The sequence below is a fragment of the Zonotrichia leucophrys genome, chromosome 20 (genome assembly GCF_028769735.1).
Source record: "Zonotrichia leucophrys gambelii isolate GWCS_2022_RI chromosome 20, RI_Zleu_2.0, whole genome shotgun sequence".
Lineage (NCBI taxonomy): Eukaryota > Metazoa > Chordata > Aves > Passeriformes > Passerellidae > Zonotrichia > Zonotrichia leucophrys.
This window is the reverse complement of record NC_088189.1, coordinates 10,419,255-10,441,153: the sequence shown is the minus strand read 5'-3', so window position 1 is coordinate 10,441,153 and position 21,899 is coordinate 10,419,255. Positions and strand designations below refer to the sequence as shown.

The 21,899-nt window shown below is 42.2% G+C and overlaps 1 long non-coding RNA gene across 1 annotated transcript in view; it reads left to right on the top strand.

The window, feature by feature from the left end:
* Positions 1 to 21,899, top strand: part of LOC135456413 (uncharacterized) — a 48,535-nt gene that overhangs the window by 7,275 nt on the left and 19,361 nt on the right. The gene's annotated exons all lie outside the window — the stretch shown is intronic.

Here is a 21,899-nt window from a genome sequence, read left to right as displayed (position 1 = left end):
GGGAAATGGTGGCATCCAATCTAAGGGCAAATTTTTTAAAAAGTGTATTAATTTTGATAAGAGGCTTGGCAGTGTTTTCCATGAGTTTTTGGCATCTGCTCCTTGCTGGGACAATCCTCAGGCTGAACTGAGGCACTGCAGGTGCTGCAGCACCTGCAACTGTTTGCTGCAGAACTCAGGTGTTTGGGCTTCTGAAGAAATGTTATGGGATATAAAGTGAGGAAGTTTGTGCCCCATGACCAACTTTGCTTTGTGATTTATTTCTTGATAAAATGATTTGCAAGGCTTAGCAGTCTTTGCTTTCACTTCACTTTGAACACTAGGAAACAAAATCCTTTCTTCCTCCTCACCTGTTTTATTGACCACTTTATTAGTATTTTGATTTAACACTGAGATATTTATAACTTATGAAAGATAACACTAAAACATAGGCCTAGTGTGATTATTACTATATCAGCTGAGCAGTGATGGGTGGATTTATAGCAAAAACAAGTTTAACTCATCTGAGATCTTTTCTAAGCGGTCACCAATGAATTCAGAAGTTTCCCAGCATTTAGAACTGCTCACTTACAGCACCCAAATAATTTGTCTGTCTGGATTCAGGCAATCATTTCCTGCTGAGTACAAACTTTCAGTCTCTTCTCCCCTTTTCCACATCAGCTGCTTGCACTCAGACACCTGAGATGTGCAACCCCTCAGTGCTTTAAAGGCCACCCTGGTATCAAAACAAATGTGACATGTGCAGAGCAGAGTTCTCAGTTATCCTACCAAAGGAATCTGCTGGCCAGCTTTTGTCTCCTTTTTTGTGCGTGTGTTAATGGATCACTCAGAAAATAAGTGGCACTTTTAGTGTCCATTAACTCTCATTTAACTAATGATAAATTGCACTTGAGCACCTATGGACATGCTTGCAGAGGCATGTTAATACCAGAAAAATACATTACAAGTGGGGCTATTGCTTTCAGAGGAAAATGAATTAATCATAATGGGAACTCTGAAATAAAGGCTTACCAAAAAATACTTGGTAGCATGTTAGGTATCCATTAATGCAACTAAATGACACTCAGTTTAACAACTACAAATGAAATCCCCACAGAGGAGGGTGTCATAAGAGAGGTTTGAACATCCAGTGTTTACAGTATAAAATGTGGAAATTCATCCCCTACCTATGACCTTTGGTGTGTATAGGGGGAAGAAATCAATATAACATTTCCCTGATAGCAGGTTTTTATAAATATTATAAATCACATGAGGAGTTTCCTTTGAATTTCAGGATTTCCCTTTCTCCTTTAAGAGAAAAAAGGCTTGCCTTTGTTTCTCATTTTTATTTTTTTGTTTTGTTTTCAAGCATTGCAATTGCAAAGATCTGAGTGGAGCAGGGCTCTGGGGGGGGGACCTGGTGGCTTTGGAGTCGCTGTCCCCTGATGTCCCCACTGCCTCTGGGTCCTCCCCCAGGGTGGCTGCTCTTAGCTCAGGGTCACTGCAGTTTGGATTTTGGTGGCTCACAGGACAAGGAGCTCAGCTTGCCAGCTCTGCTCTTCAAGAGCCACAGCTCTTTATTGTCCTGTACAGGACGCTTGTCCCCATAAACTCAGTCTGACACTGACCTCAGTAAAATGTCCCAAAAAATCCAGTATGGCAAAACACAGCAAGCAGTGTTAAAAAAGCTTTGCAGATATGGTAACTCCTGCTGGCTGCAATAGGCAGATGCCTTTTTTTATTCTTGTTTTTATATTCTGTTGGGTCCAGTAGAGACTTTATCTGTAAATACATCAGTGTCCCTGCCCTGCAGGGCTTGCAGAATATGAGAAACTGGTGAAACAGATGTTTCAAGAAATGGAGAACTTGTTCAGTGGCACAGGGTGGAATCAGAGTTCTCTTCATCCCCTAAATACCCCAATGCAAACCCATCTTGTGACTGTACTCCATCCTTATTTTATCAGCCCTTCTGCTGACCCTGAACAGCTTCTGTTCTTTGAGGGCTCTTTTATTTTTTTTTTCCTTTTTCTGTTGTTGCTCATATTTTCCCCTCACATTAATTATACAGATGCACTGGGGGCCATGTGCTTTGCCACATCACAAAGGAAACCACAGGCCTGCAGATCAGAGGAGCAGCCAGATGTCCCTGCCTGGCAGAGCACCACGCGAGGGTCACAGCTCAGGCTGCCAGACAGGATGGGCACATCACCTGCTCCCACAAACACAGGAGAAATAACAGCGCTGCAAACCCACAGCAGCTTTTGGGGATTCGTTTTCTTAGTGTTTGGATTTTTTTTTTTATTTTTCCTTTTAGTAGATGTAATAACTACCATCATTCTTTAAGGCCACAGCTGCCTGTCCATGCTTGGGCTGGACAGTGCTTTATTCCCTGCTGAGCCCTTTGCCTCTTTCAGATCCACGAGACTTCCAGGATTGTGCCTGCCTGGGAGAAAGAGTGTGATTTGCATATGGCTTGCATTGTTCCTGTGTATGTATTTCATTTATGAAAGTCATTAAAGACAAAGGGTTTGAAGTGGTGCTTTACTTCAAGTAGCAGCTCTGGAACAGGTTGTACTTTGTTTCCTGTAGCAAGCTTAAGCTAGAGCTCTCCCAACAGTCTGCCAAGGGACTTTTTCTGTTAAGCTTTTGGAAATGGCAGATAGAAATGGTTTCATGGAGGGACAGGGCAAGGGAAAAAAGCTGCCCCAGTATTTCTACTTCAGTCCCTCAAGAGAAATTCAAAACGGGCATCCAGCAATTGCAGACATCCAGAGCCATGCTCTTATCCCAGGTAACAGCTTCAAGTTGCACCAGGGAAGGTTTAGATTGGATATTATGGGAAATTTCTTCACTGGAAGGGTGATTGGACATTGGCACAGGCTGCCCAGGGCTGTGGTGGAGCCACCATCTCTGAGGGGATTTAAAAGATGTGTCATCGCAATATTTTCTGAAAAATCCCCTCACCAGGATTTCTTCTCCTGGGAAGCTGAGAGGCCTCAGAAAAGAATGAAAGCAATAATTATCTGCTTGGTTTGGAATGTGGTCTGGAGCTTGCTTACCCACAGATGCATCTTTGATTGGTCCCATATGAATTGTTTTTAATTAATGGCCAATCACCATCAGCTGTGTTGGAGTCTGAGGAGTCAGTCATGATCTTCCATTATCATTCTTGTTTAGCATTCTGAAGTATCCTTTCTCTTTCTTTAGTATAGTTTTAGCATACAATTTCTTTAGTATAATATAATAATAAATCAGCCTTCTGAGAACATGGAGTCAAATTCTCACCTCTCACCTCATCCTCACAACACCGCAAAGATGGGTGTGGATGTGGTGCTCAGGGACATGGGCTGGCAGTGCTGGGTCACTGGTGGGCTGGGTGCCCTCAGAGCTCCCTTCCAGCCTGAACAGTGCTCTGCTGCTGCAGGAGAACAGAGCTAAAGGACTGTCACAGTGCTAAGCCTGTTCCACCAGGGCTAAAGAGAGTGAAAGCTGAGCAAGAATAAACATTCCTGTGGATTTGTTCCCTCTTTTTTTCCTTGTGCATGTGCAGCTGGTAGGAGTTCTGTTGCAGTTCTGTCTTGATCCTCGTGGAATACAGTCTTGGACCTGGCTACAAGAGATGATTGTGAAATCTTTTTTTAGCTATTTCTGCTTTAAATGCTCTGGGGTGATTTCATCTGTTTGTCAGTATAATTTGTCTGCCAAAGAGGCATTTGTTCATGAACTTGCTCAGCATCTCCCATGGTAGGAGAAAAGGCTGGGGTTGTCACTCTTTTGGGGTTTCCCTAAGGGAGTTTTGGTATGTAACCAATGTAATTACTTAGTTAAGAGAGTTTCTTAAGTTCACCAATGAAGGCTAGGAACAGTAAATGACAGAGAAAGTGAAAGAAGGGGTGTGAGAGAATGAATAAAGAGGAATGAAACTGTGATCTCTCCCAGATGTTAAAAATTTTTTTTTTGTGCAGCTGAACAAAGGTGCTGTCTGTCCAATATCATTTTTATTCCAAACCTTCAATATTGCAGCTGACGGCAGAAAATGTGCAGTAAAACATGGGGAGGCCACTGGGTAATATCCACTGTAAAGTGTTAATTGCCTATTGAGGCTGTAAACTATGTCAATATGCCTGGATCTGAGTTATTGACAGACTCCCATTTATTCCAGCCTCACAAAGCTGGGCTCTTTAGAACTGGGGGCTCTAATCAGTCATGCTTTACTGAACCTACCAAGAAGCACCAGTCAATAAATGTGCTTGCTGTCTTAACCCTTTGAAGTTTGTAAAATTACAAGTAGGATTGATAACATTGATTTGGGGAGAACTCTTGACAGTGGAAACCCTTTGGAAATGAAAGCTGCCTGTGGTAAATGACACCTCCCTTAGCCTGCTGGTGGCTCTGGGTTTGTGGGGCCACAGAAACCCTGGTTTTCTGTCAGCACCTGAGCTCTGGGCTGGGGGAAGGAGTTATGGCTCAGTGAGAAGTGTTTGCAGTGGCAGCTAGAGCTGGAGCTGGCTGCAGTGCATTTATCACTATTAAAAATTCTGACATCTGTGGCTCATCACTTCTGATCCTATAGCTGGCAAAACAGCGCAGGACCGAAGCCATCAGCATCCCATAGGATTATTTGTAAGAAACAGGGTGTTTCTCCTTATCCACCCACTAAAACCCCCCAAATCTGCCCCTCTGGTGCAGGTGGGAGTCTCTATTTGAACATTATTGGCTTTAATCAGTGCTGATGTACAGCAGCTGTGGTGGCATTTGGGGTGGGAGCAAAGCAGCAAATAAAAGGCCAAATGCTGCTCTCCAGGGGCTGTGGGAGGATGCTTTTGTCTGAAACATGCAGGTTTGTACATTTTCTGAGATGAGAACTGGCTTGTAGAATGCTTTGGGGTGAAAGATTTGTTGACATGGGAATCAAAGTTTTTTGGACTTGCTGGAATTCACCTTACTGTGGAAGCTAATGCAGTTGTATTGACTTACATGTGGGTTCTTTTGCTTTTAAACACAATGACTAAAGCCTAGGGTAGTTGCTTTTTATTTTCAAGGAAACTCCAAACAAATACAGATGAAAATTATCTGTGAAAGGTGGAGGAGGGAAGCAAAGCAAAAGTGGTGCTGCTGCTTGACATAATCTATAGCAATAAAGGTTTTGGAAATTTTACAAAGAATTAGAAATGGATCAGAAAACTCTTCCCTAATGCATTTGCTCTTAAAAAAACCAACTTATTTTTCTTGTAAATTAATTCTGGGTAAAAATGTTTCTTCCTCAATCTTTGTCTAACTATATGTAAAGTGATATTTGTCCTTTCTGATTTGCCCTGTACCTATTTATTTTTTTTTTCCAAACTGAGGAGGTTTTATACTGAAGTATGAGATCGAGATCTTCTGGTGTTTAGAGCCCAGAACTACCTGGAAAAAGAGGGTTTTTTGTAAAATTTTTAACATGTAATTCCTAGTGTAGGCAAAAAGAACATTACCTGGCCCAGGCCTTGTTAGGCAGGGAGGTTATGATGACCAGCTAATGTGTTTTTTAAATACTAGCAGTCTGCCTGTTCCTAGTGTTAAGTGCTATTTTAATAATACTAATTAATTTGTACTTGCTAAATTAAGTGCATCTAGGTTTCAAGCAGGGAGGTTAGACTCAGGTTAAGTATTTGTTCTGCTCTTTTCCATGTAATAGTGCAAATCTTCTGCCTGTCAGACTGAAGCTGAACACCTTGCCATTTATTAATGGATATATGCAACTAAAATCCATACTTTGAGGCTGAAAATGTGCACTTGCTGGGTTAGCCTGGTATCTGCTCTGTGAATGATAGGGACTGCTTATTCCTTGCAGCACCAGCAGCTTTACATGCTCTTTGCAGTGTCTCCGTGGTAAATAGGTGCATTTGCAGATGCTGATATTATTCATGGGGTCTCAAAGAACTTATCATTTCAAGCAAATCAGAACTGGGTAGAGTTTGCTGTTTGTCTGAAATGAGCAGCTGTTTTCAATCCATCCATTGCTGTTGCAGTGTGCAGACTAATATTTAAAATAACTATTCCCAAGCTGCAAGGAAATAAGAAATTTGTTTCCACTTTCAGTTCTTTTCAGCTGGGTACTTTTTTGCCTTTTCAAAAAGTCTGTACAGATTCTTACATAAGTTACACTTCTCCAGCCGGCATATGAATCAAATGAATTTGGGAGAAGTTTGGCTGTATAATTCAGTTCCTATCAAGCCACACAAACCTGAGATTGGCTGTGCCTGGGTTTGGAATGGAGCAGGTTCTGCTGTGCAGCAGCATCTGATGATAAATTCACTAATTTGCTGTGGGAAACTGCTCTTGCCTACCCCCGGTGCAATGTGCAGGTACTTTTTGGGAAACAGCTCTTCTCAGGAGGTTGTGAAACACAGCAGTGCTGTTTGATGGAAACCACTGATCAAAGCCTTACATTTCAGTGTTGATATGATTTATCTTGTTTACATTGACAGTGGGAGAAATCATGCTGGATACTTGGTTTCTTTATCCTGCTTGTACTGGATATCAAAATGATGTGAGTGCCTTCAGTGCCAAAGGATGCAGGTTAAACTCAGCTAAATGAGATGCTTTAATGTAATGACAGAAAATGCAGAGAACTTGAGGGTTGCAGCAGCCAACTGCAGGTCACAATACTCCAAAATATTGGTGTCCATTTCTGATTGCTGGCTCTGGGCAGGGGGTGCATGGGTTGTGTGTTCTTCATCATTCAAAGCTGTTTGTGAGACTGGAGCACTGTGTGTTTGGTTAAATAGCTGCAGTTGATTGTGCTCTTCTCTCCTGTCTAAACAGAGCACCAATAAAAATATTCACATTTCTGGAGTGGGGGGAAGAAAACAGGAGTGTTTACAGGGAGAGAAATGCTGGAAGTTGCAGCAGCAGGGGCAAGCAGGATATACAGTGCATTTTTATCCCCCTCATATTTAGTGGAGAGGAATCCAGCCGTGGTTTCAGGCTCTGTTTTCCACAGGCTTTTCCCATGCTGGATTGCTGTGTGATGCGACCACTAGAGAGCAGGCTTAACCTAGTAACAAGAGCTAATTAGTTCCTGGCCTCTTCATTTGCAGCTCTTCCCCAACCCCCTTCCTCCTTTCCATCGAGGCAGAGGCGACTTCCATGGTTCTCAGCTTTGCCTCCAACGCTGTGCAATCTTAGGGCTAATTAAAACTGCCACAGACGGCCTGAACCCCACATTAAAATTTGATGAGGAATTGATCAGCCAAGCAAACAGGAAATTTAGCTGTGTGAGTGAAGGTAATGTTTGCTCAAATGTGTAATGAGGTCCATGGGGAATATTTATGGGGACCTTAGCGATGGTTTCAGCAGTTCCTTCTCCTTGAAGTCCTCTGACCTACCTGCCCTCTCCTTCAGAGCACTGTAGGCACAAGGAAACCCCAAGCTGTATCAGCCAAAGGTGAGCATGTTTTGGAAAGTGGGCTGTGTTTGGCTAAGGTAAAGCTTTGCAAGAGCAGCAGCTGTGGAACAGCACACTGAATTTTGCAGTTTTGCCTTTGCATATATAAAAAAAAGACCCACAAAGCCGAACCAAATAACCCTTCCCATAATCTAAGAAACTTCAGTAAAAATGTTGGTGGAGGTCTTTGCAGTGTGTTAGTAAATGAAATGGGTTGCTCAAAAAGGATGGGGCAGTGTTCCAGCAGGTGTTACATGGTCTGTGTTACCTTCAGGATCAGCTGTAAAAGCTGTCAGCACACAGGTGTGGGGAGGAAAGGCAGGATGATCTCAGAGAGGGCCCTCCCCTGCAGATTTTATCTATTTCTGATCACCACTCAATACAGAGTAGAAATGCAGCAAACAGATCAACTTACCTGCTTCTTATGTATCACCACTCATCAAAGTGCATCAGCCCACGCAGGTCTGAAGTCCTAGAGTGAGCCTTTTTGGGTAGATATCACCTTCAGACCTGTACCTGCAAGGCATTTCTGTTGAGAACTGCCCTCAGCCTCTGGCAGGAGCTCAGCCTGACCCTGGCAGCTCTTCCCAAAGCAGGGCATTCCCACCCAGAAGTGGCTCTCACATCAGCTGGTCCCAGCTCTGCACCACCCCACAGTTTCCTTTCAGAGCCCCTCAAGGCTGCTTCCAGTTGTGGCAGCCTCTAAAGGTGAGGTGCCTGAAAGGACTTTTGAGGAAGAGGAAGCTGTTTGTGTGGCTGATCCAAGGCCTGTGGTGCAAACCAGGCAAGGAGAGAGAACCCCCTTGATCTTACTGGGGCAGCTCCCAGGGTGAGCCCTGCAGTCCCTGCCATTTTCCACACCTTTGATTTGTTGTCCTGTAGGAATGTGAGCCCAAAACCTGTTTACAGCAATGATGGGAATAGTTGTGGCTGAATACAGCAGAAGTTGGCAGAGCAGCAGTGCTTCTGACTTGCCATAAAATCCAGGGAAGTTTAGTCACTGATGTCTAGAGCAGCACTGATGCTGGGCAGTATTGTGTCCTTTAAGTGTTGTAGCAATGAGATTGGTGTAAAAAGAAAGTCATTACTCTTAGTTTCTAGAGGGAAATATTGAAGTGAGGAATTTGGAAACACTAGGTTATATTCTGAAGTGATCACAAAAATCTCCAGTGGCATAATGTCTGTGTTTTTTAATATGCCAAGGAAAGTAGATTGCTGGTCTTGTGATCAGTGCATTGGAATAAAAAGTTGGTCTTTCACATCTAGGTTACAACTCACAATGGTGTGTTGGACCTTTTTGAGGAGGAGGAGCAGTGTAAAAGCCGAGTCAGCACACTCCTGTCTGAGCTGGCTGTCGTGTTGCCAGGACTGGTGTCTGCACGCTGCTGCACAAAGCCATGGGGACACCTCACCTGGTATGGCTTAAATATGGCCCTCCATTAGACCACTTAAACATTCATTTATGAGGCTAGGACTCACCAGAAGAGCAGCTGTATTTAATTTCTATCTGCTTTGGATCAGAGGATGTTTAAATGAAGGGCCTGGCAGGACATAAAACCAGACTGGAACCTGCCTCCTGTGGAGACTTGGGACACTTGGCCTGCTTGGGTTGCACAGGAAAAGTGTTGTGCAAAAAGGTAAAATGAGAACTTCAAGCAGAATCCAATTACCCATGTTTCAGTCATAAGTCACTTGTTTACATCCAGCTTTACATCTATTACTGAATGTGCTGCTTTCAACCTTGCTGACATTTCATTCAGCTTGAGATGTGGGTTTGAACTAAATATTAACATTTCAGGGACTGTCAGGACATCTTATTTTGCATTACTTCCATCTTGCTAATTAACAATACTGCTCATAGACTGTGGGAGGGGACACAGGATTGTGTGAGAGCACATTCAATAAGTGAGCAGTGAATGCATTAATCAGGATTTTTCATAGCTTAAGCAGGTCTGCTGGGATTCTTCTGTCAGGTGTGAACTCATTTTGCCCTTGTTTACTGGGAGTATTGCTGGAAAGTGCCAACAGCTCTGGCCTGGCTGGAGACAGACAGCCCAAACCTGAGAGACAGAAGGTTTAACTGCAGGAATATCAGGGTGCAGGCTGAACAGCCATGTGGGAGATGTGGCTGTAGGGAGAATAACATTCTTTAGAAGAGTTTTGCCCTCAGTAATTCATATTTTGTTGTAATAGTCTGGTCACTATTGATATCAGCCTACAAAAAAAGCAGGACTTTCCATTGCTCCAGTCTTTGTCCTCTGTTAACTTTGTTAACCACAAATTTCATTTCTACCTCGAGCTTCTGTAGGATTCTGATCAGGGTTGGATTGGGACTGGTTCTTGCTGTACTCCCTGGTAGCTCTCCTTTAACAGCTACAGTTTGAAGTCAGTCTCTAGACCATTTATTTAATCCCCTTGGTGACTAGAATATGGGGCTTAAAGAAGAATTTAGGTACAGCTGAGTCAGAAGTCTTGGAGAGGTCCAAGACACTTTATTATCACAGCTGCTTCTATCAATCAGTCTTTTATCTGGCCAAAAAAAGATAAGAGTGGTTTGTTTAAACCAGTTTTCCACGAAACATCACAATTGTAGTTCCAGTCTGCAATTCTTTATTGATAGCCCATGAATAAATCTGTTATTATTTTGTCAGTTATTAAGGCTAGACTAGCTGGTCTAAGTTGTTCTGGAGTCATCCTTAACTCTTCTCAAATGGAAATTATGTTGGCAATCCTGCAACTTTTGACATTTACGAGGTTGTTTGCTGTGATGTATTAAAAAGTTAACAGTGCACTGGTTCCTTTAAGACTCTTTGGTCTCTGTTATCTTGACCTGTTGATTTAATTTTATTTTTAATTTTTTTTTACCTTTGGCGGATGGCCTAAGATAATGCAGATGATTTAGTTGCTTGATGAGAAGTCATGTGATCAAACCAAGGAGCCACAATCCTTTGTTATGCTCTCTGGTCTATCTGTGGCATTTAGGAGAGCTTTACACACATCAGTGTCTTTTTTTCAAGTATCTGTGAAACGCTCCTGCTTTTTCAGTGTCTCTAAAAGTAGTTTTGATGTTTGTATTTAGCAGGGAGTGAATGCTTGACTATAGGGGGTTTGGTGCTGTTTCTTTATAATAGGTTGCTTATTTATTGTCTGTTGATAATCTGTTTATGGAATAAACAGATTATTAGTTCCCTGTTCTCAGTTTTTAAAACTTTAAATTTATTTTCATCTTTTAAACTGTAATATTTCTTCTAGCCTGCATATTATTCTTTTAAATTAGTGTTTGTGTAATTACAGCTCTTTGAGCATCCATTGAAAATCCCTGAACAATTTACGGTTTTTACTGTTACTTTAATTATTGAACTTGATGCTCCTGGTCAGTTGTAGTTCTGAGTCTTCAGTGAATAAAATTACAAAATATGGTTGCTGTATGAATGAGTGCTTGAATTCTCCTGGCTTTAATCTTTCAGTCCTGTGAGTTGCATTGGTAATTTCTTCTGCTTGTAAAGCTCCTGCTTTTAAGATGCTTCTGCAAGTTTATTTGAATATCTGTCTCTAACAAAGGACCTGTGTCACAGGGAGGGCTGAACGTGTGATTAAGCACTGAGTTGTCTTCAGCAGCAATTAAATGTAACAGCACCTAATGTCGAGCTGGGCAGGATCAGCCCGAGGGCAATTCCTGCACTGCTCTCTCTGCACTCGCTGTCTGACTTAATAAACTTTTCATGCCCAAAGTTTCAATTAAAGGGAGTGCACCGTGTTTAAAATCAAATCAGGCTGTGGCAGAGGAGATGCCCTGGTGCAAGCAGGGTCTGCTGAGGCTGGTGGGGAAGGACCACTGAGGAGGATGCTGGGGACAGCTGTGCCAAATGACACCAAAGGGGGATTGGAGCCCACCCGAGTGACACTGCCTCCTCACAGAGCATTGCACAAAATGCTCCTGCCTCAAAGCCCCGTGTTTCTCTCATAGTGAGTGTGAAAAACCATGTTAATTCTGAACATTTCAAAAAACAAGGCAATGACAACCTAAAGTGACAATCCCAAGGCTGATATTTAAGGCACATAGAGTTGTAAAGATGGACCACCAAGAATTGGAACTTATAATAGACTGCCTTCTTAATTACTGTTTAAAAACTTCAAAACTGAAATCGTTATCTAAAGAATGCTTCTTCTCATCTCTCTTTCTCATTATTAACAAAGTGTCTTTCCCCCCACCCAAAAAAAACCCAGTTATCTTCTTCAATTATTTCTAGCTATAAGTGAATCAAAATAAGAAAAATAATACTAATAACATATTTAATAACATGATCAGTATAGCATGACTGTAGGTGAAAGGATTTTTCAACCCTTTAACAGCAAGAGAGCTAACTTGCTTTCTGTTTTGTTTGGTGGTGGTCTTTTTGTTTGTTTGTGTGTTTGTTTTTTTTTATTATTTTTTTGAGCCACATTCTCTCTCCCTTTTCCCTCCCACTGCTCAAGTCTGGCTCCCCTATGGGTGCTGCTCTGCTCCAGCTGAGGCACAGCAGAAATGCACCCCCTTGAGAGATGTCTTTGTTTCCCCATTGAGGTCTCTCACACAAACATTAATTGCTGCAGGAGCACTAATGAGCTGTGATCAAACCTCCCTGGGATAGTGGCAAATGTAAGATTCATTTTACAGACATGGAATATATCTGAGCAGGCTCACACTGATGTCATCAGTGGAGCCAGGAATGAAAACTTTCATTTGTGCTGTTTTTTAAAACTGAGCCCTTCATACAGGCTCATCCATTTCAGGAAAATGGGATGCTGTAGAGCTTCCAGCAAGTCCAGATACAGACATTCCTGGAGACAGGGATGCTGCCAAGCTGACAGTGAGCTTGATGTCAAATGGTGAGAAGCCAAAGAGCAGCACAAGGGTGCAAAGAGGCAAAACAAAAAATCCTCAAGTGTATTTTGAAGATACCAAGGAGAGATGAGTAACAATTTCTGGGAGCAGGCATGCTGGAGCTGCCTTATCTGAGTTGAAGCAGCTCATGCTGAAGCCTCTGCAGGATAAATTCCCTGTTCTGGAGAAGGTTCTGTTGCCAGGTGCTAAGACTAAGGGCTAAGAAAATGCTTTTCATACTTATATGATTTTTGGTTTGGCGGTGTTTCTACCTATGACCATATTTCTGGTAAATTGGAATAAAGGCTCTTTCTGTGTCCCAAGTTGGTAGCAGAATTCTTCTATAGACAGGGTAGAGATGCTTACCAGCTTTTTGGGGCAGATTGGACCACCAAGAATTGGAGCTTATTATAGACTGTCTTCTTAATTACTGTTTAAAAACTCCAAAATACAAAATGTACAGGTTTATCTATACATTTGTCTAAGCTAGGCATTAGTAATTTACTCATCAGCTGCTTCCCAGACTGTGTGAACACCAGGCTGTAGGGATGTGGAGAAGGTGATGGTGCAACCACAGATGAGGTCTTGCTGTGTTGAAGGCTGTCTGTGTGAACCAGAGCTGAGCAGATCTAAAATTCACTTTGCACCCCCATTCTCAGCAATGCTTGGGAGAAGGGGCCCTCTGTGGCCTCCTCGATTTCTCACAACCTTTTGAAAACTTGCATGTGGAGAGAAATTATACCAACTGTTCATGTACTTGGGGAGTCTAATTAGGCATCAGGCAAATGATTACCATGTTTCTGACAGTGCTAGTGTCAGTAGCAGCAGGGGGAAGGTGTGAGTTTGCTTGTTTTCCCCCAAACTTGGCCTGCAGGGCGTCCTGTCACCTGCCCTGAGGCCTCATTTCTATGAGTGACGCACAAAGAGTTCAAACCCTGCACTTCTGGCCCCCCAGTACTTCTGAGGGTCTCTGTCTCTGTTACTCCTTACCAAAAACCTTCAGCAACTTTTGGAAGGACTCCTCTTGAATGAAAGCCTCGAGAGCCCAATCTTCAAGATGTTCCCTCATGGAAGTCCTTCAGCATCCCAGGAAAGACTTACAAATGTCCTGTCATCACTTCAGATTCAGTTCTGACAAGAAGCCACAAGGGTCTCATTCATAAAAGCCTTGCACATCACATTATATGCCCACAGTTACTGTAGACATTTCTGGGCTGCAATAAACTTGTGTGACAGAAACCATTCTTCCTTTTTACAGATGACATCCTCAAATTGCCGAGTCCTATTCTCCACTGCTCTGCCCCTTGGCTGGTCCTATCCAGTCATGCAAACCCCTACCAGTAGCATTTCATCCTCCTGCCCAGGAGAGTTGGTGTGGCAGCAGTGAAAGGCAGTGGAGAATTTGTTATATTGCTTCCCTCTACTCCCAAAGTGAACATTTCAAAGCTGATGGTTCCAGACATAAACGAAGGTGTGGGATTTGGAGATGGCTTGGATAAATGCTTTATGTTGTGTGTGACCTCTAAAAATGAAGGGACAAACTTGGTGCAGAGTGGCAACTTGCAGAGCAGTAATTAACAGGGGAAGGGTCAACCTGTTTGTCAGAAGTACAAAATTAAATTAGAGGAGGCATTTTGGCCATGGGGCCTTCCTTAGGCTAAAGAAGAACAGGATGTTGTTTAGTTTTGCTGTGTCCCAGTTTCACCATGCCCTGAGGAAGACCCCCAAGGCTGAAACCTTATTTCTAATTGTTTTGTAAATGACTTTTTCTTCCCTTTTTGGCATTCAAGATGACACCAATTTTGAGCAGAAGTATTTCCGTTGGACAGAACTTCCTGAACAAAGGAAGAATATTCAGTATTTAAATAGTCACTAATTTGTTGAGATTTTCCTAGGTTTCTTCCATATTCATTTTCCTTGCTAGGCTAATTGTATGGCTTATCTCACATCTTTAGTGGTCTATATGAATATCTTGGCCAGAAAGTCTAAAAATTCCAGATAAATAGGCAGAAATACTAAATGACTTCCAGGATGTGTTGTGTTTCCTTTATGCCCACTGGATAAATTAGTTGTTTGGAAAAGTGAATTTTATACCAACATTTTTATAACTTTAAATAACTTTTATAAATTTTCAAGGTGTTGACACTATAGGCACAGAGTCTGGCTACAGTGGTAGGCAGGGTAGGATTTGCTTTTTCTAGCTGTTATTATTAAACCATGACTGATCAGTGTTCCTGTGTAGGAAATTGCTAATGATATTTTAAGACAGATTCTTGGTCTCAAGAGGAACTGAAAAGTTAGAGAAGCTGTAATATCCAGGATTTTGAAATACAACCCGTCTTCAGAATCTGGTGACTGACAAAGGATCTAGGAAATCTGAATGTGAGGGAGAACAATGTATAATTTCAATATATATTCAATAAAAGTAGTCACTAAAACATGGTAAATTAATTTCTAATAAATTGTGAGATAGTAGCTTTTAAATCCTATATGTCTGTGGAAGGTTTAGAACATCTGAATGTGAGTTTTGTGTTTTCCATGTACTTGGATCTCCTTTTTTTCATCAAAAATAAGTTCCTAACATGTAAGACCTCAGTCACAATAATGGTTTGAGTTTTTAGAATGTCACTTGATTAACAATTATTAAAATGCCTCATATTTTTCCTTTTGCCTTTACAAACTATTTTATATTTGAAAATTTCTTTTTCCTCTTATAGGCAAACACCTTGTTGCTGCTTTGCCTACAGCTACTCTTAGGCTAGGTTTTGGTGTCATTGGTCACTGTGTGAGGGAGCCCATCTATACAATAACACTTGAAAAAGTGAAATTTTGGGGAAAGCCCTTCCCCACTAGGGAAGGGAAGGTGGTTACCTTTCCCTTTGACTGGAACTGGCCATACTGAAAAGGAGCCTCCTTTCTCAGACTGGAATTGTTAGAATTGAATGTCGTAGTTAGCATTGTACTGACTACTGAAATGTTCCTGAGTTTTACCCTTCCATTGAAATATTTTTAAGCAGTTACTGACTTTTGTTGAATATTTCTGACCATCACTTGACAATCCTTTTAAGGACTAAGGTAAGCATCTTTCCAGAAGCTCAGTTCACCCAGTTTTGTGTAGGCACAACCTCAGCAGGGCTTTTCCTCCAAGAAAAGCAGCGTGGACAGACCTTCTGTAACATTTATTGAGTGGCATGCAGAAATTACTGCCAGAATTGCAAGCTGAAATACAAAATAAGGTGAAGTAAAACCCAGAACCAACACCAACTGATGCTACATCATATAAAAAATGTGTTGTGCATTGCTCTGGCTGTCCTTTGGGAAGAATGACTTCCCCAGGGTCAAGAGAGCAGTGGGTGCAAACTGCCCTGGCAGCCCTTGGAGTGCTTACAGCAGATATTTACAGAATGCTTAGATCTGTAAATAGAGGCCATGTGAAAACACTGAGTGTAAAATATTATCAAAGATGACATGAATCTTGGTGCTTAATGAATCTAGTAACCAGCTTTGCAGCTTTTTTTTTTTTTTTAAATATGTATTTTGACATAAGCTTAGTTTTAATAAGGGAGAACCAACTCCAAATGTTGTCTCAAGCTATTGTGGCAGATCTGGACTGATGCAGCCAAGTAAGCATGAGGGTTTAGAGATCAGGGGTTGGTTTTTTTCATAGGTTTTGCATTTTATTTAGAAATATACCCAAAGGCATCAGTGACTTTAAGGCTCAGAGGGGTCATTAGGCTGTATTATCTGATTCCTGTCCATATAAAAGTATCCAATTTCCACATATTGAAGAGATACAGAGGTTTGAAACTTAGAAGTCAGGATCACCCAGTCCTTCCCCACATTGCCTGGAGGGACTGGGATCTGAATTTGTCTCAGTATGGATAATATTAACTACTTTTATATCATTAATTTGGCTTCTCTTCTGGCTCTTGCTGGTTTGGCATGACTTTGGTGAGAGGTTTTATTCAGTCTAATAGCAAAAGGGTAATATCACAAAAAAAAAATTTAAATCAGAGAAGAAACCTAGTCTGAACATGCAGGAAAAGCTTCTGCCACTGTGCCTTATTAGGTGGCCAAAGAATCTCCTTGAGGGATCCATGGAGTCCCCATTTCTTGAGGCATTGGTGAGCAGTTTGGATGGAGAAGGGCCAGGAGCAGGGCTGCTATTGGTTACCATGTGAGGTAGCCCATCTATAGAGCAACACTTGAAAAAGTGAAATTTTGGGGACAACCCTGCCCTACTGGGAAGGGAAGGAAGTTACCTTTCCCTTCTTTGACTGGAACTGGCCATACTGAAAAGGAACTTCCTTTTCAGTGAGCAAGTTCATTTGAGACCAAAATCCTGAAGGAGCTTCCTGCAGACTTTGTGAGCCATGCCCAGGCTAGATGGGCCTGCTGGTCACATTGGTCATGTTGGTTCCTCTAAACATGGTCCCAGCTGGGGCAGAGGCTTCACTTTAGCTCTGGCACCAGGGCTGGGCTGGGTTGTGCCAGCCCTGTGCCCAATTTGCTTCCCTGCCACACCTGGATGTTTTGGGTTTGCCACCTTGGGCTGTCCCACCCTGCCCTGTCACCAAGGCCTGGCTGAGGGACATCATTGTCTGCCTGTCCTTCCCAGGAGCAATGGGGACGTGGGGATGTGGGAGCTGTGTACACTGAAAACTTCCCTTGAAAGGATGGATTGCCACCAGGACCTGGCAGGTCCCCAAAGGAAGGACCCTTCTGTCTCCCCATGTTTTTACCTCATCTCCAGCAGGTGAAGTTTGCTCCCCTGAACACCCAAAATTTGAAAATATGGTTCTTGGTGATACTAGTAATTAATCTGAGCAGTATCAGCCCAGCCCTGAGGTGTTTGCTGCTGTAACTGCAAAGGGCTCTGGCTCACACTGACGCCAGATTTGAGACCAAACTTTGTTTCTGTCAAGTGTCAAAAGATCTGCCTCAAACCATTCCCTTTATTTGTTTGCTCAATGCCTGACCTAATAGAGCCATAGCCCATGAGTAAGGTCTGTGTGTACTGTGGGTGTGTGGAGGAAAATAATAACTTGCAAACCTCTGAGATAAGATTCAGGATGGGGAAAAGTAAATAATTTTAGTTCTGCTGAGTGTCTCATTCATAGTGAAAACTGCAGTTCATGGTGAGAAGAGTACTTTAATCAAAGACTGCAGCTTTTGGGGGATGAAAAGTTAGGGATTTAGGCACCTGAGCTACTGTTCTTGGGAAGGGCTGTAGCAGAGCAGGAGGTGTAATTCAATATTAAACTCTTTAGCAAATCACTCTGCTTCACTAGAACTTGCTGAAATGTTTAAACTTGCTTGTAATTGATGGGGAAACAAAATGCTTCCTTCTCTCTGCCCTCCATGCATGTGGAAGTCTTCAATTTGGCTGAAATTGCTGGGGTGAAGGTAGAAAAACTGCTTTTTAATGAAAGCTTTTTAAGCAGCCAAAATGTTATAGCCAAAATACCTAAACTATGGCAAAGCAAATAGAGGGTAGACCTGTGTATCAGTTTGGATAATCTCAGTAAGAAGAGTGAAATTATTCCTAAATGTTGAAGGGAAGATGTTTGGGCCACTGGCCAAAACTAATAGAAAGTTCACATTTTTCCAGATTTGTGAAAAATGAAAAATTTTATGCTTCTGCTTCAATATATTTTTGTTGCAATTCATCACTAAAGCAAAATGTGCTATTTATTGCCTAAGAGGGTTTTTCCTAGAGACATGGTATAATATCTTTACCAAAAAGTTTAGCATCTGTGAGCTAAAAATGCATATGAGGATTTACTTTTTGTTCTCTCCGTGAATGCTGCTGCTGTTCTTATCTGAAAAAACTGCTTTTTGCATTGACAGAAATGGTGAAAAATGACCCAACTTCCAATTATTTACACAAACTAGCTTAAGTTCCACACTTGATTTACAAACATAGATCACAGTACCACAGTATTTGAGCTCAGGCTTAACTTTACACTTGTGAATAGGTTTATTGACTTCAGTGGAGCTACTTGTGTAGCAAGCTGAGGATGTCATTAGGTGCTCAGCAGGCTGGGTTACAGAAAGGTGGAGTGGTCTTGTATGGAAAACCCTGGGCTCCCAGCTTGGATCTGCAACAGGCTTCCTTTATGATCTAAAATTAATTACTCTGTGTGACATGGTTCCCATTTCCACCTCGGTCCCCAGTTCCTTCTTGCTCATTTCTGGTCTTTAACTTACTCTGACCATAAATTCCTGAAGATGGAAAATTTCTTGGTGAAAAACAGCGAGGAGTGTCAGGTATTGAGTGTGTGTAGATGCATCAGTAGGAAAGGTGGTTTTGCTCTGTGTATCCGTGTTTTATTCAATTTTTTTTTCCATGGGGAGTGTGTGTGCCTGCTTGGTAAGGTTTGCTAGCACATGTGGGCTCGTTCCCCCTTTCAGGTATAAATATGAAGCAGTGTCTGGTGCACTGAAACCCTGCTCCCCCCTGGAACACAGATACACTTTTGATTTCCCCTCTGTGACTGTCATTAAGGGAGCTCTGGTTTTATTTTCTGTACTAGATACCAAATATAGAAAGTTAAAAGTTTAATAAAATAATAAATCTAGTTCAAATTGAGCTTGAAATACTGAAGTGCCTCTGTAAAGTATTCACCCACATGATCTTTCATAATCCAACAAAAGTCCTCCTTCAGTAAGCAATTCTGTTTCCTGTTTTTCACCCTCATCCACAATAAGCACCTACATTTGTTTTTTCTTTTGCTTCTAGCCTAAAGATAATTCATTAAAGAAGCTCCCCCTCCCCATTTTTTTGATCCACCTCTCCACCTCCTAACACCCCCCTAAAAAACACCATCAATATTTCATAAACTTACAGTGACAAATGTATTTTAATGTGGTCCACTGAGAACCTGAGATTGATTGGCCTCTCAGAAATATGACACGTTTCAAAGCAGGATATTCATGGAGTGTTTTAGTGCCTACATTAGTCAGAGAGAAGCAGCGCCTGAATTTATCATAGTTATGGCTTTCTCGGTATCCATTTTCTTTTAGCCGCTGACAGCAAGTATCTGAATGGTCCCTATTGATTGGCTTTGTGGTTCTGTCTTTAAAATGCATTGGCTGGGGGGGTTTTCAGATCAAATGAAGTCTCAGCTTCCTGCAGTTGGTGCATATCCACAGCGCGCATGCGGCCAAAGCCGGCTCCATTCATGCTGAGCCTCATTCACCAGGGACACCCAAAATCTCCACTGATAGCCTGGGTGAACTGAGCCCTCTTTGAAAGCAAGGAGTTCATAATTCCAGCAGGAAGCAGCAAGGAGAGATGGGGCAGGAAGCTCTGCTTGGGTGCCTGTGGACCTGTGCTGATGGTGCCTGACAGAACTGGGGCTTGGGAGAAAGCTGAGAGCTCTCTCACCATCAGCTCTGCTGGGAATCCCTGATCAGGAGGAGCATTATCTGATGGGCTGTGCACAAAGAGTCTGTGGTGTTCTGGTGCCACCCTGAGCAGGAGACTCCTGTGACACTGGATATCCTGTCTGCAGTGCCCCATTCTCCATGCAGACCATCCCAGTGCCTTGCAGAGGTGGCAGGGAGCGTTCAGTGTGGTTACCAAATTTTAAGATTGTGAAGGAAGTGAAAAGAGTTCGTAATTCCAGCAGGAAGCACCAAGGAGAGATGGGGCAAGAAGCACCTCCTGGCTCTGCTTGGGTGCCTGTGGATCTGTGCTGATATTCCTTGGCAGAATTGGGACTTAGGAGAAAGCTGAGAATCCCTGAATCAGGAGGAGCATTATCTGATAGGCTGTGCAGAGTCTGTGCTGTTCTGGTGCCACCCTGAGCAGGAGACTCCTGTGACACTGGATATCCTCTCTGCAGTGTCCCATCCTCCATGCAGACTTATACACCCCAGTGGCATGCAGAGGTGGCAGGGAGTGTTCAGTGAGGTAGCCAAATTTTAAGATTGCAAAGGAAATGGGTTTTGTGCTCATGGAGGTTGTTGCATTATTTCAAATGCTGAGCCAAAGGAAAATGCTTTGTTTATGCAGTTTTAACTTAACTCGGTAAATATCAATTTAGCTCAAATAAATTCCATATTATTGTTGTTTAACCTACCTAGAAGGTCTTAAAAGTTATAGCCTGCCACCACCTTTTTTTTCGCCTTCTAAATATATTGATCATATTTATGAAAATCTTTGACTTAAATATGAGTTCCATGACTGTGCTTTGGTAAATACATAATTGCTTACCAACAGCTCTTTTGCTTGATATGTATTGCAAGTCTGGGGCAGAAAAAATGTGAGTGATGAACACACTTTAATTGACAGAATAGTCCCGCAGGCATTGTGCTGCATGAGGTATTTTTGTGCTTTGAACCATTTTAAATTCCTATTTTCTCCACTTCTGCCCCTGTTTCCCCTTTCAGTTTATCAGTGTCATCAATCTAATGCTCTTCATGAATGCAAACCCCATTTTTAAATAGCAAGCAAAAGAATTAACTCTTGGGTTATGCCTCAGCACATGGTTCAACTTGGGTTCGGGTTTTGCTCTGAATCTCTACAACAGGAACTTACAGGAGTTTCTGCAGTGACTGAATGTAGGTGGAAAATCAGAATGACTGGATGCATCAGGAGGGCAGAGAAATCTCTTTTTCACAGTTCATAGATCTGTGGGATTTGAGGCCAAGAGGGAATCCTGGGTTGTCCCTCTGACTCACTGTGTATTGTAGGCCATTGCATTTCTCCTGGTTACTACAGTATTGATTCTATTAACTTTTGTACTTAACTGCAGTGTAACTTGTGTCTGCCTAAAGCAGGTATTCCAGACAGCATCCATTTCTTGCTTTCAATGTATCAAACGCTGGAGAATACCCCACAGTGTTTACAAAAAAAAAAAAGAATTGTGCCTAGTTTTAAATTTAAATCAGTCTGGCTCCAGTTTCCAGCCATTAGTTTTTGTTATGCCTCTCTCTGATAGATTAATGAGCCATTTAATACCCTTTGTTTTCTCCCCATGAAGGTACTTATACACTAATCAAGTTACCTCTCAATCTTTGTTGATAGGCTAAATAGATTGAGCTCTTTCAGCTCTCATTGAGAACCCAGTTATTTGCCTCCCCAGTTGTTCACATCTTTGTTTTTCCTCAACACTCTTTACAAAGTTGCAATGCTGCAACTGAGCTTTGTGTGCCTTTTACTGGTCTCACCAATGTCATAAATAAAAGTATAATCACTTCATCAATCCCACTTACTGCTCCTCTTTATACCTCTAAAACCAACATTAGCCACTTCTGTCACAACACTGGCTGGGAGCTTATGTTGAGTTGCTTGTTCTGTAAATCTTTTTCCAAGTAATTTATTTGTAGAGCAAAGGCCCTCTGCTAGCATGGAAGGGTGGCATTGCTTTTTTTTCCATTTTAGAGTTTTCACTCCTGGGCTGTGTTAGGCTTGTGTCAGGTTCTTGCTTTCCACGAGCTGAGGAAGCCACTCCATGTCCATATGCAAAGTTGATGTTGTCTTGACTTGCTCACCACCACCTTGGACTGTGTAGGAGGAACCAAAAACATCTGGACAGGTTGCAGATGTGTTCTGCCTCGACTTCACAGACTTCACAGATCCCTAGGGTTCCCAAAACTACTGCCTGAGGATGCCACTCT